General features: G+C 39.9%; 1 protein-coding gene across 5 annotated transcripts in view; it reads left to right on the forward strand.

The window, feature by feature from the left end:
- The window catches only part of dennd4a (DENN/MADD domain containing 4A), a 155,838-nt gene that overhangs the window by 11,874 nt on the left and 117,452 nt on the right, over window positions 1–26,512 (forward strand). Inside the window, exon 2 of one of the 5 annotated variants that reach the window (XM_078530154.1) lies at window positions 18,126–22,722. The exons of the other annotated variants lie outside the window; for them this stretch is intronic. The gene's annotated coding sequence lies outside the window, so the exon portion shown is untranslated. The remainder of the gene's footprint in view (window positions 1–18,125; window positions 22,723–26,512) is intronic. 5 annotated transcript variants of the gene reach the window in all.

Consider the following 26,512-nt stretch of genomic DNA (forward strand, 5'->3'; position numbering starts at 1 on the left):
CCAACACATTTTTTAAAAGGCTTCTAGGTAAGTTAACCCAGAGTAAATATGCAGTCAAAGTATACATTGCAATGAGGAATTTGATTATGAGTTTTATAAGTTGTTAGATAAGATTCAATCTTTGATCTTATACAGTTAATGTTTGCCTGAATAATCAGATACCAGGTGTCATCCAATTAAGGGTTGCGCCCTGCACCATGTTTCTCCCTCAGTGGAATGGGCAGATGACCTGCTCCTTCTGCCAGTACTGCTGCAGAATCTTAAGGCATCTGCTCAATACGTACTGAGATTGAGAATTCAACCTCTAGGGAAAATGTTGGCACAATCCTATGTTCTATTCCACAGTGGTAAAGCATGTTGACATTCATTGGAATGATTCATTTATTTTTTTCCATTCAGTCCCAAACAGGATCTGTTTTTGAAAACATGGTCTTTTTAATGTGTTTTGAATTTTTGCTTTATTCATTCATGGGATGTGAACGTCGCTGGCCAGGCCAGCATTTATTGCCCATCCCTAATGGCCCTGGAGTGACTTGCTAGGCCATTTCAGAGGGCATTTAAGAGTCACATGTAAGCCAGACAAGATAAGGATGGCATTAAGGACATTAGTGAACCAGAGAATCGACAATGGTCATAATTAGACTTTAATTCCAGGTTTAAATTCAAATTTCACCATCTGCCATGGTGGGATTTGAACCCAGGTCCCCAGAGCATTTTCCTGGGTATCTGGAGTACTAGCCCAGTGACAATACCAGTATGCCACCACCTCTCCTGGGAGATTATATGGCTTCGTCCACCTCTAAGTTTTGGAACTTTTCTGAAGGACCCTGGGTTAGAAATAGCATGCAGTCTACTGGTGATTCATAAGGGCATTTGCCTTGCTCCCTCTCAAGCCCTTGGTAACAACCTGCGTTGCTGTTGTTGATTGACCCTTGCCTGACTAGATGCTCTGGTGCTCTAAGATTGCTCAGCAACAATTCCTCTCATCCTTTGAATGTGCTACTGGTTTATCCTTGTCTTAGCTGACTGCAGAAAAGAGCATGTTGGTCCTTGTGTGTGTTGTATCTCACCCAAAATGATAACTCAATTTGAAGCATCTCTGGTCTATGTACATTGTTTCTTGATTTTGTTTTGCTTGTTGCTGAATTTGTAACTCTTGTTAAATCATAACCTTCATAAAGGATTATTGAAGCTGAATCATTCAGAAAGCACTAATGTATCTTGGATGCTGACATAACACATAATAAGCCTTGAAGTGATCACATTGAGGAGTTCACTTGGTTCCCAAAGGAACTAACCAGTTTAACAGTTCAAAACTGTCACCTGAACTTTCAGTATGGATTACTGAGTGGCTTGCTAGGCCATTTCAGAGGGAGTTTAAGAGTCAGCCATATTGCTGTGGGTCTGGAGTCACATTTAGGCCAGACTAGGTAAGGACAACAGATTCCCTTTCCCTAAAGGACATTAGTGAATGTCAGAAAGATATAATAATTATCATAATGTTATTGGAATTTATTATAAAATAGAGTAATAGTGGGGTGTGTGTGTGTGAGATTTAATTGAATTAGAGGCAGCTAGTCTGGGTGCTTTGACCTGAGAAGAGAGGTTGGGTTTGCGATGTTAAGTAGATAAGCATGTGGAAGTTTAGACACATAGGTGTCAGGGGAACATTTGCACTTTGAAATAAACTAGACTAGGTTGCTTTCAAAAGAGGGGTGAAATGTGTTGCCTAGCCAGGTGAAGTTTAGAAACGGTGTGTTTATTTTTCCCAAAGATTGCAGGTAAAACTTAATGCTATGAGAGGGTTTTATTATCAGGGAGATAATGTCCAAAGACATAGTGAAACAATGGGTATTTGCATTCAAAGAGGAAGATATGTATAAAGAAGGAGCAAGGGCTGTGTGTAAAAGAAGGCATTTTTAAGATCTTACAAGTGTGAAAAAGCCTTCAGTATCTATGCCTCAAGCTACTGTCTCCAAAGGACTGAAGTTAAGAAAACTCACTTGGAAGATGACTTGTTCAGGGAATCATGTTTCTTTGCCTGGGTCTTATAAAATCTGTCTGTCTTACAGTTTCCTTAACGAAAGTGTAACTGGGAGTTAGATTGATTAGGGGATTTAGAAGTTATGTTGGTAGTAATTTGTAGATCTATGTATGTATTTAAAGTCATTTCTTCTATTAATGTTTAATCTAGTTTTGTAAAAAACCTTGGTGGCCTTATTACTACTGAATTCAGGGCACACATCTCAAAATTTATACAAATTGCAAAACAAGTTGTGGCAGTTCTTTCAAGTTTACCTTCGGGATTTGACCAACTCAGCATTTACCATTGGCTGTGCCAGATGGGTTTTTACAACAATCAACAATGGTTTCATGGTCATTAAAAGACTTTTAACTCCAGATTTTTATGGAATTCAATTTCAATTGAAAATTCATATTTCACCATCTGCTGTGGTGAGATTCAAGCCCCGGTCCCCAGAGCATTACCCTGGGTCTCTGGATTACTAGTCCAGCAACAATACCACTACACCACTACCTCCCATTCCTTCACTGTTGCTGGGTCAAAATCCTGGAACTCCCTCCCTAACAGCATTGTGGGTGTACCTACATCCATGGACTGCAGCGGTTCAAGAAGGCAGCTCACCACCACCTTCTCAGGGGCAATTAGGGATGGGGGATAAATGCTGGCCTAGCCAGCGAAGCCCACATCCCTTGAATGAATAAAACAAAAATTTAATTATTACTTTGGAATGATTGAGATTGCACAGTGTTACATAGTATTGACATATAGAAACAAGCCATTTGGCCCATCAGATCCATGCAAGTTTATGCTCCACACTAACTTCTTCTTGTCCTTCTTTATTTAACCCAATCAACACATCTTTCTATTCCTTTCTCCCTCATATGTTTATCCAGCTTCCCCCTAAATGTATTTCTACTATTCACCTCAGCTACTGTATGCAATAGCGAGCTCCACATTCTAACCACTCTCTGGGTAAAGAAGTTTCTCCTGAATTCCCTAATGGACTCATTTGTAACTATCTTAATTTAACTTGGACCCTAGTTCTAGACTGCATACTTGGTAACAATAGAGACATGTTTTTTCTTTTTATAATGTAGTTACATTTCCCTTCACAGGGCTACCTATATAAATGTTTGAAATGTTGCTTCTAAAATTTATGAAGAAGCAAGTTGACATTTTTTGTGATTTGTAATCCTTCTGTTAAAGCAGAGATTTCCCAGTCTACTTGAACTGAATCTGATTCAGCCACCACTGTCCTTCGAAACAGATTAGTCATTGCTTATCTGAGCATTAATGACAGTTATTGCCACATGGTTACTGGCAAGGTGCTGTGATGCAATCTGCCATGGAACATTAAACACAGTGAAATGTTTACTGTTCCTTCATATATCCTCACAACTACCAAAGGCTACTTCAACCTGCTATAGGAGTGAATATGAAGTGTGGAACTTCATTAAACTTAAATATGAAGAGAAAGCTTTTATATCAACAAGAGAGAGAACTAGAAATGTGTTTTAAGCATAACATTTCCATTGTCACACACGTGTCCCCCTCTCCACTATTGCAAGTGCCATTTAGTAATTGTTCATCTTTGTAGTAAAGTCCAGCCAATGTTTTGAAGTCTTGTCTGATATACCAATTTATAAATGTTTTTCAGGCATTTGTGTGCGGCAGAATACACTTTATGCGCCTTCTGATTTTTAAAAAAAGTACAAAAGTCATACGTATGGTACCTTCTTATGAATTGTATGGAAGGAGGTTGAGCTGATCAGAAGGGATACATTGGCTAACACCTAGCAGCCATCGAAACAAAAGAGTTATTGTCTGAGTTATAGTCAGAAACTGAACTGGACTAGCCATATAAATACAGTGACTACAAGAGCAGGTCAGGAGCTAGGAATCGTGCGACAAGTAACCCACCTCCTGACTCCCCAAAACCTGTTCACCATCTACAAGGCACAAGTTAAGAGTGTGATGGAATACTCCCCACTTGCCTGGATGAGTGCAGCTCCCACGACGCTCAAGAAGCTTGACACCGTCCAGGACAAAGCAGCCCACTTGATTGACACCACATCCAGAAACATTCACTCCCTTCACCACTGACGCACAATAGCAGCACTGTGTATCATCTACAAGATGCACTGCAGGAATTCACCAAGGCTCCTTCGACACCACCTTCCAAACCCATGACGGACAAGGACAGCAGATAGATGGGATACCACCATCTGGAAGTTGCCACGCAGTCGCTCACCATCCTGACTTGGAAATATGTCGCCGTTCCTTCACTGTCACTGGGTCAAAATCCTGGAACTCCCTCCCTAACAGCACTGTGGGTGTACCTACACCACATGGTCTGCAGCAGTTCAAGAAGGCAGCTCACCACCTTCTCAAGGGCAATTTGGGATGGGATATAAATGCTGGTCCAGCCAGCGAAGCCCAAACCCCAGGAATTAATTAAAAAAAATAGAAGCTATTGGGGTTAGAGGAGCTGATATTCATTTGTTCAGCTAAGCGAACTATACTTAAGTGCTGTACATCTCCTCTGCAAATTGGGAACGTTTCCTGTAGTGATTGTTGAAGACCATTTTTAAACTAATTTTCACTATGATTCCTGGATTTCTTTTCAGATTGGGGGGTTGGTAATAACTGATTCTGTCCCAATTTTTCAAAAATGAGAAACAAATTCTTCCTGGGTGAAAATGTGGACTTGGGATGTTGACATCTCACCCTACACATTGTCTGGCACATGTGGTATGCATCACCCGCACTTCACAATGTACATGTTCCTTCTTAGTTCACTTGAAGCTTGAGCTCTTTCCCATGTATTTGGGAGGCACTAGGGAAAGAGGATGTATATTCAGAACTGTTTCACCACAAAGCTGATTAGTGATTTATGTTTGTATTTCTAAGTTATTTTTCTACTGTGCCAGAGACTTGCAACATTTCCTGTTGGATAAGGGCTGGACCAAACAATTATGTATATTTTTTCCATTATTTTTAAACTTCTTGAGGATTTGCAGACAATTTTTTACAATCCTTTTCAATCCTGTCAACCAGGTTGGCTGTAAAATTAAACCTTTCAGCTTTTTAAATTCAGTACCTCTGGAATCTTGAGATGATAATAGATACACTATAGCAAAACTTGGACTTCAGTCAACCTGCATTAATATGTGTAATTTTTCTGTAATACCCTAATTAATCATTTTAAATTAATTAACACTGACGGTTTACTCCAGTTTTAAGGGCTCAAAATATTTCCTGCAGATACAATCCAGGTTTGGGAAGAGAAATCTCAAACTGTATTTCTAAGTGTTCATAGCTCCAGTGAACTTCGTACAGCATTTCCATATGTGAATTACTGAAGTTCTTTTAGTAACGCAATTGACTAACCTGCTCAACAGCCAGAAAATAATGTCCAGCACACAAACAATACTTTTCTAAATTTAAATCATTTTCCCCTAATCCAATCTATTGCACAATTCAATTTGGACGGCTGTCCAGATCATAAGTCTGATTTGTTAAGCAATTAACTATGATTTATACTGAAAAAACATCTCATCTCAACATTTTTTTTGTACAAAGGTGTCTAAATGATCATGGTAAGTTCAAATAGAGCAACAGATAGTTGGACCACATTTGGCTATCATTTTAATATTTAGAAATATGCAAATCTACAAGGGAAAAGCTCAAATTCGTTCAAACAAAATCATCCAAACACCATGATTAGGCTGGAGGAACAGCACCTCATCTTCTGACTAGGCACTTTACAGCCTGCCGGACTTAACATTGAGTTCAACAACTTCAGATCATGAACTCTCTCCTCCATCCCCACCCCCTTTCTGATCCCCCTTTTTCCAATAATTTATATTTTTAAATATATTTTTCTTTTCCCACCTATTTCCATTATTTTTAAATGTATTTCTATCCATTGTTTCATTTCCACCTTTTAGCATATTTCGATCCCTTTCCCCCACCCCATTTCCACTAGGGCTATCTGTCACTTGCTCATCCTGCTTTCTACCCTTAATGTCACCATTAGCACATTCTTGAGCTAATATCGCGACCGTCAACATCCCTTTGTCCTTTTGTCTGTGACATCTTTGACAATCTCTTCTTTGCCCCCACCTATCACTAGCCCTCTATCCAGCTCTACCTGTCCACCCCCCTCAACCATCTTATATTTCACCTCATTTCTATATTTCCTTAGTCCTGATGAAGAGTCTTACGGACTCGAAACGTTAACTGTCTTCCTCTCCGCAGATACTGCCAGACTTGCTGAGTTTTTCCAGCTATTTTTACTTTTGCACCATGATTACATTACAGCTTTGAAAACATTTGCTAGTATCTGTTGTTTTAACTGTACAAGCATATGTCATATATCGGGCTGGGTACCTAATAAAATCTCTTATTAAGGTCTTTTCTCTGTCGATAATTCTGTAAACACTCTTGACATCGGTAGGAATTAATGTAGTGAAGATTGGATGGTGAGCCTGCCTGTGTCAACATTATTTACCTCATTGAGCTGGCACAACAGCAGCATTGCCTGATACTTGGAATGAAGGTACTGCAGAATGATGCAATTTACTGGATTTGTATTGCAGCGAATCAAGTAGTTTACTAAATTTTGATGTCGCCTTTTAAGCCTGGTTTGTTTTGTTGTCCAGGATGGCAGACAGAAAATTTCATATGCAGCAAGACCAGAGGAAGTGATCACGTTCATTAAATTACTTAGAGTATTAAATGACATTGCCTAGGCACTCAGGATAAGCTAGTTAATAATGCATATCAGACTAGCTTTGAGAAATGCCAAATCTCTTAGCAAATTTCCTAATGCTTTCTCTAAATGGCAGCAGAATCATAATATTGGGCCAAAGTTTAATAAATTTTATTTTACTACATTAATGTATTTCCAGAGTTGAAGTGAATTTGTAAATAATAAAGAGGTATGGTTCTTCCCTGTGTAAATTGTTAAGAATTTGTGTTGTCTTTGTGATACTAGGTCTTGACTGGAAAATTCTAAGGTGCACTTGAAGTAAATATAACATAATTTAAACTTATTTTAAAATTAAGGCCATCAAATTTCTGCTTTGGCTCATTTTAAAATCACCCTTTTTCTTGGGACTAACTTATTAAAGTAAGATTATACATTATACTCTAGTTGTGGCCTAACCAGACCATTATAAAGGCTCAGAAAAATTTCCCTGCTTTATGAAGCCCAAAATTCCATTGATTTTGCTAACTACTCTCTCAGTATGTCCTGCCAGCTTCAAAGATCTATGCACATGAACTCCCAGGTTCCCTCTGAACTTGCACGCTCTATAAAACTGTGCCACTGTCTATATTGCCTCTCCCTTCTGCTAAAATGTATCACATGTCTTTGTATTAAATTCCATCTTCCACTCATCTGCCTGTTCAGCTAGGCTATTTTATATCCTGTTGCAGTCAATTGGTATTGTCCTCAGTTTGCTGTATCATTGGCAAACTTTGAAAATTTACTCTGTATTGCATCTTATATTTATAAGTAACAAAAAGACTGGTCCCAGCACTGACCCTTGGAGAATGCCACGATCTACATCCAGTCCACTCTTTCATGGCAAGGTCAGCATTTGTCACCCATCCCTAGTTGTCTTTGACCAAATGGCTTCAGAGGGCAGTTAAGAGTCAACCACATTGTTGTGGATCAGAAATCACATGTAGGTCAGGTACGGACGGCAGATTTCTTTCCCTAAAGGGTATTAGTAAACCAGATGGGTTTTTATGACAATCGATGATAGTTTTATGGTCACTATTACTGAGACTAGCTTTATAATCCCAGATTTTATTATCTGCCATGGTGGAAATTGAACCTTTGTCCTTACACCATTAGCCTAGGCCTCTGGATTACTAATCTAGTGATATTGCCACTACTCCACTATCTCCGCTTTTTTAAAATCTAAGCTGTAACTGACCCTTCTATTCCATGAGCCTCAATTTTACTAAACAGCCTTTTTATGTGGTACTTTGTCAAACACTTTCTTAAAATCCATATGGACAACATCCATTGCTTTCCCTTTAACCTTGTCTGTTACTTGATCAAAAAATTCAATTGGATTAGTCAAGCACAATCTACCTTTTACAAATCTGTGCTTGCTCTCCTCAAATATCAACATTCTGGGGGTTACCATTGACCAGAAACTCAACTGGGCCAGCTATATAAATACTGTGGCTACAAGAGCAGGTCAGAGCCTGGGAATTCAGTGGAGATTCATTCACCTGACTCCCTAGAGCCTGTCCACCATCTTCAAGGCGCAAGTCAGGAGTGTGATGGAATACTCTCCACTTTCCTGGATGAGTGCAGCTGCAATAGCACTCAAGAAGCTGGACACCGTCCACGACAAAGTAGCCTGCATGATTGGCACCCCATCAACCAACTTCAACATCCACTCCCTCCACCACCAAGTCACAGTGGCAGCAGTGTGTACTTTTTACAAGATGCAGTGCAGCAACTCCCCAAGGCTCATTCGACAACATCTTCCAAATCCATGACCTCCACCACCTAGAAGGACAAACAGCAGGAGCATGGGAGCACCACCACTTGCAAGTTCCCCTCCAAGCCGCACACCATCCTGACTTGGAACAATATCACCGTTCCTTCACTGTCGCTGGGTCAAAATCCTGGAACTCTCCCCCTAACAGCACTCTGGGTATACCACATGGACTGCAGCAGTTCAAGAAGGCAGCTCACCGCCACTTTCTCAAGGGCAATTAAGAATGGGCAATAAAAATGCTGGCCTAGCCAGTGACACATTCCATGAAATATTTTATTTAAAAAAAACACAAAAGGTAACCCAAAAATCTTTTGCCAGCATGTAAATAATGTTTGGGTGGTAAGAGGCCCATAAGAGGCAATGGGTGATATAGTATATGTTTAGAGATGGAGGGCAAGGCTAGAATGCTTAATGAGTACTTTGTATCAGTGTTTAATGAAGAAGAGGAAATGGTACAGATAATGGATGGACTGAAAATTGATAGGCAGGACATACTGGAAAGGCTGGCTATACTTAGAGTGGGTACGCTGCCCAACGTATTTATTTTTATGCAACTTGATTTAAAATTTGCAAGTTCAAGAAACACTGGAATGAAAAGTGAAGAAACAGATTGAGATAGCAAGGAAGAGCAAATCATCACAGTAGCAGCAGTAATTGAGTATTGTAAGAAACTCCACATTATTTGACAGTCAAGTCAATTATTGTGGTTATCAATCCTGCAGTTGTTTTAAGCAACGATTTTATTCAGATAGCTGGATGATTTAGTGGAAATAAATCATTTTCAGGATAGCTGAATTTTTCTTTCATTCTCTTTGAGAACTATTCTGTCTTTGAGGTTCCTGGCTCACTGCAATGTGCCTTTTTGAGATGCTTACAGATTCGTTGTAATCATCAACTTATATCAAAATTTGCAGATTTCAAATTAGGAACCAAGGCAAACTAAAAAAAAGATTGCAGGAGATTTGTGTTCAATTTTCAATGAAAGCTGGTATGTGGGAAAGATGCAGCATTGATTCACTAAGGGGATAGGATTGAGAGATATAGGAAAATTAACAAATTAAGAGAGGCGTTCACTGCTGCAGAGAAGATTATGGGGAGATTTAATAGTTAAGAAATGAATGGATATTGAGGAACGTGAACTTATTATGGATCATAAAGGGAAACATTGGAAGAGATGTCTTTCACTCAAAGCTTTTTCAGAATATTGAATACATTACCACAAGTATCTATTGAAGCTGACTCAATCAGAGTTTAACATATTTCTTTGCGTTAACTTGTGGTTAAAGGGTATGGCGAAAGAGCAAAAAATTAGACTTGATGGCTTATTGTGGGCTGAGCAGTGGCGTGGCGTAGTGAGCCAAATGACCACCTCTACACTTGCACTTCTACAACAATCAGGTATAACATTGAACATTTTTTTAAAAATGATTTAAAACTAGCAAGCATATCTATTTGTTATTATACAAATTATTATTGATTGTACCCATTGTAATATTATGATAATTTTACACTCAAATTGAGGTGTCTAAATAGAATTCTACAGAAACAAAATCAAAATAATTTATTGGACAGACCATCCTTTATTTGAAGTTATTTCCCTGTAATGGAAATAATGTTAGATAGAATTGAGAAAAATTGATGAGAGATGTTTGAAAAGCAGTAATCGGATAATATTAACAAGTTAAATAGATGCAAGACATCACCCAAAATAGATTGCAATGCTCTATTGCTCACCTGCTACTCCATTTCTTTGTGTAATATGGTGTTGTGTAATTATCACGCCCCAGATTGCAAAACACTATCTGGAGCAAGCAACTCTAAAGCAGGGGTTGATTCAAAATTCTAGCAACACTTGCGTAAGAACACAAAAAACATAATGCATCACAGTTATTGATATCCCTGCAATAGTTGTTTTGAATTTGTTGCCAATGACTTTGAGCTTGATCGTATTTTGATGGGACAGTCAAGAATTTTTGGGAACTATGGTGCTGTCCTGGGAGGAAGAAGCGTTTAGAAACTTCGGAAGGTCTGTAAGGAAGCAGTGATATGAGTGCTATGGTACAAGGCTATAATGGAATGCGTGAGAAGGTAAAACAATATTGTTGCAATTAACTGTATTTCTATTTGTTACCTTGATGTTTGCTCATGAAACAAGGGATTTCAGATTTGGTAGAAGTACACTGTTTTTGACACAGATTTTATAGCTCCAAAATTGTGATTGAAAAAAGTAAAAAATGTTGTAAATGAGGGGATTGTGTGGCTCAGTAGATGAACGTTTTGCTTTTCCACCTTTGAGAACTAAGGTTTCTTCCACCAAAAATGGGACCTACTTGAATTGCACAGCATTTAGAAGTGAAGACAGCTGAGCATTTTGGGTGGAGACTTAGAACAGCATTTTTATTCCATTTCTCTAGATCCTGAGGGAAATTTTTGTTGCCATCTGATCCACGTTTCTACTGGGCATGACTCCACAGAAGGCAAACATTTCATGCTGTTCAGTTTTCATAAACATCAGATACTTTGGATGGAATGCCAAACTCATGTTTGACTGTCATTTCATGTCATGCAATTTCAGTCATTCACTAAGTAGTTTTAAGTTGTAACAATGCTATTGGTACCCCTGCCTTTGTTTAAATTAGCAGAGCAAGGATTATAACCAGTGCATTTGTTCTTGTTGCGTTCATTTCTTGCAGGTAGTTGGGATTACAGAGCTGACTTCAGTTAGGTTAAAGAATGTTTCCAAGTCAAATGTGTGCAGCCAAGAGTCAAAACTGAAAGTAATGAATTTCCAAGCTTTGGAGATAAATCTCCTGCAGATGTCATCATCTCTTTGGGGTTGTAGCTGAAAGCACCGAAGTTGGTGGGTGTAAGCCCTGAATTCAGAAGACAAGAAGAAAGAATTTGCCAAGCGCTGTTGAACAACTGTGGACCAGGGGAATAGAGCTATCAGAAACTAGCAGTGATTTTAAATGTTAATGGGCATTTCTAATTTCTCTTTAAATGTTAACGGTTTCTACGGAGATTGTAACATGGGGTAGCCTAGTCATTTTAGATGTGGTGCCCGATACATCAACGTTGTTCTGCATGAACATGAGCAGATTAGGCTTTTCCTCGCTTCTGATTCTGACGAGATTGTTTCATGCTGCCTTGTACTAAAGAACTGACACAGTTGTAATCTTAAAATGTTGTGTTTATAGTAGTTGTATCTATACTTGCCATATAAGATTACAGTGTTTACTGTTTGTGGAGATTTTGGTATGTTGTATTCTTTTTGGGTTGAAACAAGTTAAGGGAATATTAGTTGGGGGAAGTGGTGGCATGGTGGTATTGTCACTAGACTAGCAATCCAGAGACCCAGGGTAATGCTGTGGATTCATATCCCACCATATTGTAGAAGGACATGAGAGCCATGAGGCATAATGAAGCTTCATTGCAATGATATGTTATCAAAAAAGTTTTTTTACTGGAACAGAGTAGGTTAAGAAGAAAGTCTATTTCAGGGTTACAAAATTGACATATTTTGAAAGGATAATTATTAATGTGCTGTAACAATTCTGTGATTCTCTTGGAAGGTTGTTTGTGAACGGTAAGTAACAATGGGGGTGGCAGAGAGACTCAAGATTATCACTGAAAGAAATTAAGGGGGAAATTAGGAGCTTTTGACACTGTTATTAGAACATGGAATGATTTAATTTTATGTAGCTGTTCGCACACAGACTAAAACATTTTTGGCAAGATAATTGAAGAAGTATTTGGAAAGGAAGTATATCAAAGGATATGGTGAAAGGGAAGAGAAATGAAGACAGCTCCAGTTGAAGAACAGGCATATGATATGAAATATCTTTGTAAATTCAGTAGTTCTGTCAACACAGCATATTAGTTTGTTTCCATTCTGGTACCTTTCTCGCAAGAAGTTTGACCTTGTGATATTACTTACACATTGTCTATTGCCAACACCTGCATTATCTGTTTAGTCCACTCATCTAAGTCGGAAGATAGTTGCTTTTTACAAGTGTAATTCAGTTCTGTATATTGTGCAAAATAGCAGCTGGTTTAGAAATGTTTTGACATGTTCAGAACTTTTCTCATTGTTTTTGGTTATGTGTTTACTGGCATAAAATTACTGGACTTTCATTATATACTGAGTTTTTGCTGATATTATTTAATGTCTGGACAATATATGCCACATCATTGCACAATGTGAGGATGAACTATTATGCTATTTAGTGACCTCTATTGAATTAAACGAATCCTTCTCCCACTTTGCTATTTCTTTAAATGGTTCATTTATTTGGGTTGTGCTTATCAGCACAAAGCAAAAAAAAACATAAATTTTTCACCCATAGGGTGGTGGGAATCTGGAACTCACTGCCTGAAAGGGTGGTAGAGACAGAAACCCTCATAACATTTAAGAAGTATTTGTATGTGCACTTGCGATGCCATGGCATACAAGGCTAGGGGCCTAGTGCTGGAAAATGGGATTAGAATAGTTAGGTACTTGTTTGGCCGGTGCAGACTCGATGGGCCGAAGGGCCTTTTTCTGTGCTGTAGAGCTCTATGGCCATGACAATAGTGAAATTTGAATTCAGTAAAAATCTGGAATTAGAACCATAGAACCATAGAAAAGTTACAGAACAGAAGGAGGCCATTCAGCCCATCTTGTCCATGCCAGCCCGAGGACACCCAGGTTCCCTTTCTAATCCCACCTTCCTGCACCCGGCCCATAGCCCTGCAGCTTACAGCATTTTAGGTGCAGATCCAGCTACTTTTTAAAAGAGTTTAAAGTTTTTGCCTCTACCACCAACTTGGACAGCGAATTCCAGACACCCACTACCCTCCGCGTAAAAAAGTTCTTCCTCATGTCCCCCCTACACCTTCTGCCACTTATCTTGAATCTATGTCCTCTGGTTCTAGAATTCTCCATCAAGGGAAACAATTTTACCCTGTCCATTCTATCTATTTCCCTCATAATTTTGTACACCTCAATCAAGTCACCTCTCAGCCTTCTTTGTTCTAAGGAGAATAACCCCAGCCTATCCAATCTCTCCTTGTAGCTACACTTTTCTAACCCTGGCAACATTCTTGTAAACCTCCACTGCACTCTCTCCAGAGCTATTACGTCCTTCCTGTTATGTGGTGACCAGAACTGCACACAATACTCCAGTTGTGGCCTCACCAGTGTTTTATACAATTCCAACATTATATCCTTACTTTTATATTCTATACCTCTGCCAATGAAGGAGAGCATTCCATATGCCGCCTTGTCGACTTGAACTGCTGCCTTCAGGGACCTGTGTACTTGTATTCCAAGATCTCTCACTTCATCTACCCCTCTTAGTATATTCCCATTTATTGTGTAATCCCTGTAACTGTTTGACTTCCCTAAATGTATGACCTCACACTTCTCTATGTTAAAATCCATCTGCCACTTTACCGCCCACTCCACCAACCCATCTATATTGTTTTGGAGATTATGGCTAACCTCTACACTATCCACTACTTGGCCAATCTTTGTGTCATCTGCAAATTTCCCAATCGTGCCCCCAACGTTCACGTCCAAATCGTTAATATATAACACAAACAGCAAGGGTCCCAACACTGAGCCTTGTGGAACACCACTTGAGACAACTTTCCATTCGCAAGGACATCCATCGACCATTAGCCTTTGTTTCCTGTTACAAAGCCAACCTTTTATCCAGTTTGCCACATTACCCTGAATCCCATGGGCTTTTACTTTCCTGACCAATTAAAAGCCTAATGATGACCGTGAAACCATTGTCGATTGTCATGAAAACCCATCTGGTTCAGAAAGGAAAGGAATGCCTTCTAGGGAAGGAAATCTGCCGCTCTACCTGGCATGACTTGCATGTGACTTCAGGTCCATAGCAATGTGGTTGATTCTCAAATGCTGTCTGAAATGGCCTAGCAAGCCACTCTGTTGTATCAAACCACTAAAAAGTATAAAAGGAATGAACTTGGACAGATCACCCGGCATTGACCTACGCACTGGAAATGACAACAGCAAACTCAGCCCTGTCGATCCTGCAAAGTCCTCCTTACTAACATCTAGTGCCAAAATTGGGAGAGCTGTCTCACAGACTAGTCAAGAAACAGCCTGACATAGTCATACTCACGAAATCAAAGCTTACAGATAATGCTCGGACACCACCATCACCATCCCTGGATATATCTTGCCCCATCGGCTGGACAGAACCAGTAGAGGTGGCGGCACACCACCTCCCAGGAGTTGCCCTGGGAGTCCATACTTGACCTTACCCTCACCAACCTGCCTGCTGCAGATGCATCTGTCCATGACAATATCAGTAGGAGTGACCACTGCACAATCCTTTTTGGAGATGAAGTCTTGTCTTCACGTTGAGGATAGTATCCATTGTGTTGTGTGACACTACCACCGTGCTAAATGGGATAGATTTCAAACAGATCTAGCAACACAGGACTGGGCAACCATGAGATGCTGTGGGTCATCAGCAGCAGAATTGTACTAAACCAGAATCTGTAACCTCATGGCCTGGCATATCCTCCACTCTACCATTGCCGCCAAGCCAAGGGATCAACCCTTGTTCAATGAAGAGTGCAGGAGGGCATCCCAGGAGCAGCACCAGCCATACCTAAAAGTGAGGTGTCAACCTGGTGAAACTATAACACAGGACTACTTGAGTGCCAAACAGTATAAGCAGCAAGCGTTAGACAGAGCTAAGTGATTCCACAACCAATAGGTCAGATCTAAGCTCTGCCATATCCAGCCATGAATGGTGATGGACAATTAAACAACTCACTGGAGGAGGAGGCTCCACAAATATCCCTATGCTGAACGATGGAGGAGCCCAGCATATCAGTGCAAAAGATAAGGCTGAAGCATTTGCAATAATCTTCAGCCAGAAGTGCCAAGTGGAGGATCCATCTCGGCCTTCTCCGGAGGTCCCCAGCATCACAGATGCCAGTCTTCAGCCAATTCGATTCACTCTCCACATGATATCAAGAAACTGCTGAAGGCACTGGTAGTGCAAAGGCTATGGGCCCTGACAACATTCCGGCAATAGTACTGAAAACTTGTGGTCCAGAACTTGCCGTGCCCCTAACCAAGCTATTCCAGTACAGCTACAACACTGGCATCTACCCGACAATGTGGAAAACTGCCCAGGTATATCCTGTAGACAAAAAGCAGGACAAATCCAACCCGATCAGTTACCACCTCATCAGTCTACTCTCAATTATCAATAAAGTGCTGGAGAGGGTCATCAACAGTGCTATCAAGTGGCACTTGCTTAGCAATAACCTGCTCAATGACACTCAGTTTGTATTCTGCCAGGTTCACTCAGCTCCTGACCTCATTACAGCCTTGGTTCAAGCATGGACAAAAGGGGCAATTAGGGATGGGCAATAAATGCTGGCCTAGCCAGCATTGCCCACATCCCATGAATGAATTTTAAAAAAGCTCAGACTGTACTTCTAGTTTTAAATATTAAGGTCTTGACCATAATGCATAGTAGTATGACAATGTTTTCCTTGCTCCCACTTTGTTTAATTACTGCATTTGGCAATTGGCTGCTGCGTTTCCTATATTGCAACAATGACTGCAAATATTCCTTGTTTGGTCATACAGAACTTGAGTATTGCTGAAAAAGAGACTTTTTTAATCAAAGCTTTTCAACTTGCACACATCAGGACAATTTAGAAGAATATCAATGTGAGGGAAACCAACAGATTTATACTGTATGAGAAGAGAGTGCTGATTGATTGGCAAGTGGACTCTGATTGGTAGAGACTTTGTCATAGAGAGTGCACCAGTTGATGGTAACTGACAGTTAACTGCCAAGTGCTGTCCAATCGCGGAATTGCAGTAGACATTTTGTTTTGGGTTTTGCAAGTGCAGACTGGTTGAGTATGGCCTGTACTCTGCCTATTATGAACAACTGAAAGGACATGCTGTTTGATTCAATCAGCCAAACATTGGAACATATGGCCTATGTACCTGACATCACACCGGCATTGAAATTCATAGACAATTTTGCTCAATTTTGAGGTAGGTACAACTTCTTTCTGGGCGGTCAGCCGCATCCTGTTAGTGGAAAATATTACTCGCGTAGCCACTACATAGTAGCAACACGAAATGGCTTGCTTGACCTGTTCAAATTTTTTTAGATACTTTGCCTTTCCAGGGTAATTTGAGATAGACCAGGCAGCTTTCAGGTCTGAAAGTGGTGCCCTTTGGCCCATTTGCACAATGTGTGGAGAAGTCACTCAGAAGCCTGATTTAAGCACTTTAAATGTCTTTTTATTCCACTATAACTGGTATTGGTGCAGCTTTCACAAAAGAGAGCAAAATAGCTTTAATTATGTACAGGAAGATTATTTAAATCCCTTCTGTTGTTTTAAACAATACTGCATTTGGAGATCAGGGAAGTGGAAGCAGGATCCAGGCAAGAAATATATTATTAGAAACATTTGCTTGTGAATTTTTAACCACACTATTAATTTTTTAGCAGCTTGCTTCAATGTTTAAGTTTGCTTTGTGTCTGAACAATCACAATACTAATGTAAAACAAGGTGTTGCTTGTTTTATTTTTGGAGTTGGGGAGGACATTCAGGATTGTTTTGGAAGGTGAACAGTAGAGTCCTTTTATAGTACCGACATTCTTTCTATATTGCACTTTAATGAACAAATAGGGAAGTTGAACTGAAGACTTCAAAAAAGCAATTTAATAATTTACCCCATGCAGAATCACAGTGTAGAAGAGGCCATTCGGCCCATCGAGTCTGCACTGACACGTGAGAAACACCTGACCTACCTACTCATTACATAATTTCTCATGCATGTTAATTTAAAACCTAAACTGACCTCAGTTGAGACTTGTGATCACAGCATTCTATAATTTCAATGAATAAGAGCCTGCTGGTTAAAAGAAAAATAAGTGTCTAGGCAGGTAAACTCAAGTGACTAATTTCAGTTTAGCATGTAACAGATGCCAGAGTGCATCTGAACCTCCATAAACTGAGTTTGATGTCTGCAAAATGTGTGCTGTACTCATATTCCTTTTGCATTGCCTGCTACAGGAAATATGCTCTACCACGCTTCGAGGAACTTATGATTTGTCAGAATTCTGACAAATTTTTATTTCGGCTTTTAGGGCCCTTGCTTAAATTTGTCAGTAATCTGAGCTTTTTAGATTGAAAGTTTACCTCCAGTATCCCCAACCCTCCTGATGGTATGTAATCCTTAGGAAAACACATTGGTACAAAGTTTAGGGTCCCTGATTGGGCAGAGGTTTGATTGGCATTTGTGCTTTTCAGAGCTTGCTGACATACGATATATGATCACAAATGGGAACAACCCCTTGGCATATAGGATGAATGTTCCTATTGGTACCTGGAGCAACAATGGGAGCGTTGAAGTGTCAACTGGAAGCAGAGTGGATGGGCTTTGCATGATTCTGCAGCAGTGCTTAACACTGCATTGCACCATCACCCAAATATTTATTTTGTGCACAGTGCTGTTTGATGGAGCCCTCCCTTGGTGTGATGAACCATATTGATTTGCTGTTTTGCCATCCTAGGCCCAACCTTCTTCAGCTGCTTCATCAATGACCTACCTCCCATCATAAGGTCAGAAGTGGGGATGTTTGCTGATTGCACAATGTTGAGCACCATTCGCGATGACTCATACTGAAGCAGCCTATGTCCAAATGCAGCAAGACCTGGACAATATCCAGACTTGAGCTGACAAGTGGCAAGTAACATTCGTGCCACATAAGTGCCAGGCAATGACCATCTCTAACAAGAGAGAATCTAACCATTGCCCCCTTGACATTCAGTGGCATTACCATCACTGAATACCCCACTATCAAAATTCTGGGGGTTACCATCGACCAGAAACTGAACCATATAAATACTGTGGCTACAAGAGCAGGTCAGAGACTAAGAATCTGCAATGAGTAACTCACCTCCTGATTCCCCAAAGCCTGTCCACCATCTACAAGGACCAAGTTAGGAGTGTGATGGAATACTCTCCATTGCCTGTATGCATGCAGCTCCAACAGCACTCAAGAAACTTGACACCATCCAGGACAAAGCAGCCCGCTTCACTGACAACCCACCCACAAACATTCACTCCCTCTGCCACTGACGACAGTAGCAGCAGTGTGTGTACCATCTACAAGATGCACTGAAGGAATTCGCCAAGGCTCCCTAGACAGCACCTTCCAAACCCAGGACCGCTACCACCTAGAAGGACAAGGGCAGCAGACACATGGGAACACCACCACCCGCAAGTTCCCCTCCAAGCCACCCACCATCCTGACTTGGAAGTATATCGCCATTCCTTCAATGTCGCTGAGTCAAAATCCTGGAACTGCCTCCTGCTCCCCATCCCACCCAACAGCACTGTGGGTGTACCTACACCAGATGGACTGCAACAGCTCAAGAAGGCAACTCACCACCACCTTCTCGAGGGCAATTCAAATGGGCAATAAATGCTGGCCTAGCCAGCGATGCCCACATTCCACGAATGAATAAAAAAAGTTAATCTGAGCTGACTCTTTCTGTCCCTGAAGGGTGAGATTTTGATTTTAACAGTGAGGCCTGTTTGAATATTGTACCCACAATGTTTATACAATTGGATTGTGACTCTATTTGATTTTCACACTCTTAATTAATATAATTGTTTGCATCAGCAGTTAAACCCATTTTGGTAGCCTGAGGAAGTTGTGAAACATCCTGCTGTATGGTAGCTCTGACCAGATAATGATGATGTGATGTATGCGGCATAGTCGACGAAGGAGGAAAAACGCAGCAAGAGACTGGATTGCAAAAACAGGAAATAGGATGGCACAAGATGAAGAATTGTAACAGTTCAGAAACTGCCCTGAGCATTACTGTCAGCTGTTTGGGTAAAGGTTGGGACTTAAACCTTGTAAATTGTTCAGTATACCTATCCAAGCATTAGGTGCATTTGTTTTGAAAAGAAAAGTGGACACCATTGACTATTTTGAGCAGCAAAATAAAATAAAAACATGGTTAAAGGTGCACCATGCTATAACAATGGCCGGGGCAAGCAAATTCAGCACTGAGCAGTAATCACACTTGGGATCTTCCCCATCTATATGGCTCAACTACCCAATGGTTCACCTTGTTCAGCCACTGGGAAAACCCAAGCTCTGCATGAATGTTAATGTGTTTTGAGTGGGCATATTATGTGCTTTGATGGTCATGTGCATTTGTAAGAATTGTAATCGTTTATATCATTTGCAAAGACATAAACATAGTATCCATAAACCTAACACACTTCAATGTAAGTTGAAAACGTTACATTTTTGTTGGAGGTGGTGGTGGCATAATGGTAATGTTACTGGTAATGTAACCCAGAGCCCCAAGGTTCAACTCCCACCACAGCAGCTGGTGCAGTTTAAATTCAGTTAATACATCTGGAATTAAAAAGTAATGATGAAACCATTATTAGAGATGGGCAACAAGAATGCTGGCCATGTCCCATGAAAAGAATAAATTAAAAAAACTCATGGACAGCTGTGGAAGATTTGATGATTTCAAGTGTTTTTTTAATATAAAATGATGTACTGTATAGAAAAGAAGTGGCAGCAAGCTGTGCTGCTGCAGGGTAAGCAGGATAATTCCTTTTCTTGTGTCTTTGGGGGTATGACACTGATCTTGGACTCTTCCCACAGAAAAAGCAGGAAGTAGTTGAAGCAAATTGCCTCTGAAATGTGCTCTCCCTTATGCCGACCTTAAAGCAAATTTAGCCAGGCATGGAGAGTTTGCCTGTCTTTATGGCTTATGATTGATGTGGGGAGAGCAAAGGAGGACAAGACATTGCTTGGAGTTTTGGAAATTAAATTTTAAAGAGACAGAAACACATACTAAAAAAACACCTAAGTGACATCAGTGGCAGTCTATCAAAGTATTCATGGTTTGAATGGCCCACTTCTGTGACATAGTTTTTCTCTGAAAAAACAGTATCTGTTCTTCTAAATTCCACTTCAAATAAGGGGAGAAAAATAATTTTGCACATTGTTTAGATTTTAAGCAGGTAGAGATGGCACCTATACGAAAGCAGTACCCTGGTGCTCACATCTACAAACTGACAGCCCAGCTAACATTTTCCACTTGTGTGGTTCCTTGCCTCTGGCCTACTTCTGCACAAAAACCAGAACTAGTGCACATCATTTAAAAATAAGGGATCTCCCATTCAAGACTGAGACGAGGAGAAATTTTTTCCCTGAGGGTCATTAGTCTTTGGAACTCTGTTCCTCAGAATGCGGTGGAAGCAGAGCCTTTGAATATTTTTAAGGTATAGGTAGATAGATACTTACTAACAAGGGAGCCAAAAAATATCGGGGGTAGGCAGAATGTGGAATTGAAGCCACAATCAGATCAGCCATGACTGGATTGAATGGCAGAGCAGGCTCGAGGGATTGAATGGCCTACCCCTGCTCCTGATTCATATGTTTGCATGAAAACCTTAAAACAAAAAGGGTAGCCATCTCCACTACACTGTTGGCAGCAAAATGTATTTGTGTGTTTCTGTAGAAGATGAGCAAAACTTTCCCCATTTTCCTCTTGGCAATAACTGTGGCCAATGCAATTTTTCCATGTCTGCTTTTCTGATGGAAGGGGTGGGTCAGTGTTGCACTGGGATTTGACAACTCCAGTTGTGTAGCAACTAATTGGCGGATATGTGACCACAAACAACTTGGACTTTTAGACTCGCTTTTAAATCTTCCTACTAATAATGGTCTGGGATCAAGATGTACGGAATTACAGACATAAATTAATGTTCTTGCTCTGCATTGCAGCACCAACCATTAAGTTGCAGCATCCAATAGTAGCTCAGCAGTAATGTAAAATGAGCTTCCATATAACAAGCTGAAGGATCCTGCTGACAGTTATCAGTCCTTGCCTGTTCCTGTATTTCCTCAAATCTCCAGTTTAAAAACGGCAGCAAACAGTTGGATAGTTATGTTCTGTCATATTGTTTTAAAGCTGGGTTTTAACACTTATCCTTTTTGTTTGGATAGATTGCATTCCAGTGTTCATCGAAAATTGAGATCTAGATATTTGTCATGCAAGCAGGAATTCTTTTAAACTGAAATAGCTAAATATTGATTAATTTTGGGACTATAATGAAGAACCAGTAACTCTAGATTCATTGTACCTAACTTGGCCTCAATGCTTTTGCTGACAATTTTAAGTTGGCAAGTATGCTATTGACTTGCAGAAAAAAGCACCCTGTTTCATACTACCTGCATGCGAATGTTATTTCTTCAATGTTGACCACGCCAGTACAATTGGAAGTTATGGTTTTCAAAACTTGCTAAGTTTTCTCAGTTTGATTTGCTATACAGTACATGTTCATTAGAAAGATGTGGTTTGCCACTGTGGTGGCTAAGTGAGCAGATGCACTGACCTTGTGTTATATGTGCTATATAAACAAAGTCTCTAGACTTGAGCTCCCCTGGTCTGTTGCTGAGTTAGATGACTGGACTACATTTGCTATCAGTGGTTTGGGTTGGGGAGGGGAGAAATCAGCATGGGTGGTTACTATCTTGTTACCCTAACTGGAAAATGGAGCCCTGGATAAGGACAGGAATGGGCAGTATTGTGATGCATCTCCAGGTCGAATGGTTTGCAGACACTCACTTTCTAAGTTTTCTGTTCCATTTTGGAGCCATTAGCATGTCAAGTACTTTTAAAATCTGTTTTGCTACCATGTACATCTCCAAGAAAACAAGCTTTGCTGTAGTGCAGTACTACTTACACAGATGGCATATGTCCTTCTCAAACATTTTACACTTTCAAGTTTGCAGATTTTAGGGAAGCATCAACACTAGCTTAAGTGAATAAACAACTTGTTCCGTGTTCTTGTTCCAGTTGCACTCTGCCACTTTTTCACTCCCCTTTTTAGCCTTTTACCTGCCACATCAGCTTATTTAGCTTCTCTTTTTTTTTACTTCACTTTTATATATATTATATATTTTTGTCTATTTGTGTCACTCAAAGTACAGCTTGTTACTGCCTTTTTTTTTTACCTCTGATCTTCAGCAGACTTGCTTCATGTGCTTCTGTGACTGTATTCATCTTCCCAGCTTCAGGACATTGACCAAACTGAGGGATTGGGGGTTGATTCCTCAGTGAAAGGATGTAAGGGAGCAATTTTAGGAAACAAGGACATTGTAGCAATTGAAGGGGCCCTGTTAAAGGTGAACATTTGGCCCATCATGCCTGTCCCTTAGTAGAGTATCCAATTAATCCCCCTCCCCTGCTTTTTCCTCATTTGTAATTTTTCTTACTTCAAGTATTTATCCAATTCTATTCTAAATGTTACTACTGAATCTGCTTCCACCGCCCTTTCACACATTCCAGAATATCATAACCTGCTGTGTTTTTTTTTAAAGTTCCCCTGTCACCTCTGCTTCTTTCGGCAAACAACCAAAATCTGTGTTCTCCGGGTACTAACCCTCCTGCCACTGGAAACATTTCTCTGTTCCAAGACATCATGTTCAAAATCCAAGATAAGAAGTAAGCTCTCTCATCACACAAGATTCTTAATGGGTAACTTAAATAGCCAAAAAGTCTGACCTCCAATTCTCATTGCAAATTTTCAGTTTTTTGCTCCTTGCACTCACACAGCTGCATTCAACATAAGCTTCAGAAATAGTATCGCACTTTGCTCTTGTGCATACTGGTGGCGAATCATTGCTGAACTATTTTATGTGCGGGTCCTAGGTCTATGTTCAACAGGAAGGTAATTGCTGAGTGAACCGTCAAGTATCATTTTATGTATAAATGGTTTCTGTTTTTGAGTTCATTCAACCATTTGAGGTAAAAATGTTTATCAAAAACATTACTATTTAGCCAACTGTCAAAATGTCCAGCTGATGAAAGAAATGATATTGTTGTAATGAAACAGATATGCAAATATGTCAATAATCCATGACAGCTAGAACAGGTCTGAGGTGCATGTGTTAACATAAAAAGAGTATCCCATTTTGATCCAGGTTACAAATGGCTGAATCGTTCTGGTGGCTATCTGATGTGGTGATTCATGTCATTGTCTGACTCTCCTCCGTTATTCTCACCCTTCCTTTTAGAAGTGATTTTCTGGATCTCTGCATCTGGAGAGTTATTACTTCACTTTTGGGGCTTGAACTCATTCAGTATATGACAATCTTGTGACAGAGAAACTTTTATAACGGATGGGCGGGCTTTTATGGGAGAACATAATGTACTGGCTAGATTTTTATTTAGTTACAATATGGTAAAATTTAATTAGCTCATTGTAACAGGCTGTATGGACAGAATCTTTTGGGTCTTTGCAGTGCCAAGAAAATGTACAGATGTTGTGAAATAGTGACCTGAAATGTTATGCGTTCAGTCATATGATGGAAGTACATTCAAAGTTTCAAAGTGGGCGTAGAGTTGTACTGATGTCTTTGATTTGATGGCTGCCTGACTGATGACAACATCCCTAAATGGAAACATCACAGAAAAAAAATAGACCATTGTGTCGTTAAAGTTTGAATCACAGAATGGAGACAACATCAAAAGGATTTCAATATAGATACAATGTGATAGGAAGATATTGCAAGAAAAGACTAATGCAATAAATAGAACAACAGGTTAAAAATGTAAGAAAATCTGAATGTTGGCTGTTAGTGGAAGGTACAATGATATTTGTCTATTGACTTAACTATAATTGGCCTGGCAATGGCTCATTTTAAAAATTCTCATCTTTTTGTGCACATTTTCCCACTCCCTATCTCTCTAATCTCCACAAGCCCAACAATCCTCTAAGATCTCTGCATTCCTCCAATTTGGGCCTTGCGTGCTTCCCCGATTTTAATTGTTCCACCGTTGGTGCCGGTGCCTTCAACTGTCTAGACCCTAAATTCTGGAATTCCCTTCCTGAACCTTGCTGCCTCACTTTTCTCCTTTTAAGATGTTTCTTAATGGTCGCCTATCCTAATAACTCCTTAGGTGGCACGGTGTCAAGTTTTATTTGATAATGCTCCTGTGAAGCGCCTTGGGTTGGAGCATTTTACTATGTTGAAGGAGGTATTTGCATGCAAATGTTGTTATTGTCTTTAGTACTAACAGTAGATTGGTTTTCATACAGGCAGCCCTTAAGACAAAGTTTCACTATAACTTTCGTGACTTGCAAAAGAAGCATTTGGAATATTCCATAAAGTAATGGAATCAGTGCCGACATAAAGACTGAACAGCCATGGCAATGTTTTGCTAGAATGACAACTCAATCCTTTTTTATTTACTTCCCAAAAGTAAAATTAGCTTGGGGGGAACATAAAACAAAATAAATCATGAGTTCAGAAGAGCCCCTTTCTGCTAACAGATTGCTGTGAAACGAAGCTGGCATAACTAGCCATCTGTTATGGACGGGCAGACAGGACTACATATTTGGCAGACTGCAAGTCGAAGGGGAGGTCAGCCAAGAGTCTTGCAGTAAGATTGAGCTTTAAACACTCAAATAACCTTGGATAAGCTTTGAAACACATCTGGTGAAGGGAGGTTTCTTGTGTCTCCCTCTTTTATTTGACGCAAGCTGGTCTAGCACTCAGAGGACCAAATGTAAACCTACATAAAATTTCTTAACAGGGTTATTTATTTCCCCCTTTGTGTCAAGATTAATTTATACATAACCAGCCAATCATTCTCAAAACTAATTTAAAGGGCATTTCAGCACATGATATGTTCATATGCAATAGTAATATTTTCTGCTGAGATCTTATAATTCTAACATAAACAAATAAAAAGGGCTGAGGTTTCAGCCCACCCAACTTGGTTCTTCCAGCAAACTGCACAAACACAGATTCTACCAACTCCAGCCAAACTTGTATTTAATAGTTCATGGACATTACACTTTTTTGTTTTAAAATGCCATACCCAGTGTCATGGCCACTTTTGACCATCTTCGTGATTTAAGTATTGTTGTCTTGCCTATTCTGCATTCAATCATAACCTATTTAAGCAGAATGGGAAACTAAGTCAACATGTAGTACCATCCCTGTGAAGCTTCAATTGTCGTTTCAAGTTATGTTTCACATTTCCATCAGGTACCTGTCTAAACTATCTGAAATGAAGGATGGGATAGCGGTAGTGTCACTGGACTGGTATTCCAGAGACCCAGGGAATAGAGTAGAGACCCAGCACGGCATTTGAATTCTATAAAAATCTGGAATTAAAAGTCTGATGATGATGACTGTGAAACAATTGTAAAAGCCCACCTGGTTCACTAATGTCCTTTAGGGAAGGAAATCTGCTGCCCTTACCTGGTCTTACCACAAAAATGCGTTTGACTCGTAAATGCCCTCTGAACATGGGCAATTAGGAAGGGCAATAAATACTGGCCCAGCCAGTGATACCCGCATCCCATGAACGAATAAAAAAAATTGAGAGCCAGTTCTATTTGTGTGTGGACCTATTATCATCTAAAGTCACATGGATGGAAAATAAAGCAGGGTATTCACTCTATGCGATAGAGCAAAAATAGCATATAAATATTTTTAATAGATTAACAATAACACTCTTGCAGGATATTTGAGTCCTCTAGTATCTTTCCTGTGTTTAATGGGTTTGTATGCAAATATGTTTTACATGTTTTTCCTTTTGGTATTTTTTCAATATTGAATTCAGGGATATCAGCCTGTGAAATGGGACACTTGTCTGCTTTTGTTGCCCGGTGTCAAGACCGAATGTTTCTCTCCACAGATGCTGTTAGACCTGCTGAGTTTTTCCAGCATTTTCTGTTTTTGTTTCAGATTTCCAGCATCCGCAGTATTTTGCTTTTATCTGAATGTTTTGAAGTCAGATACATAGTAAAACTCCCTAATCGCAGATATGTATCATTTTCTGTGCCAGTATGACATTCCTTTTGCCATTCTAACAGACTGTCTAAGCCAGGCTACAATTGAGT

Source organism: Cetorhinus maximus, chromosome 26, assembly GCF_964194155.1.
Source record: "Cetorhinus maximus chromosome 26, sCetMax3.hap1.1, whole genome shotgun sequence".
Lineage (NCBI taxonomy): Eukaryota > Metazoa > Chordata > Chondrichthyes > Lamniformes > Cetorhinidae > Cetorhinus > Cetorhinus maximus.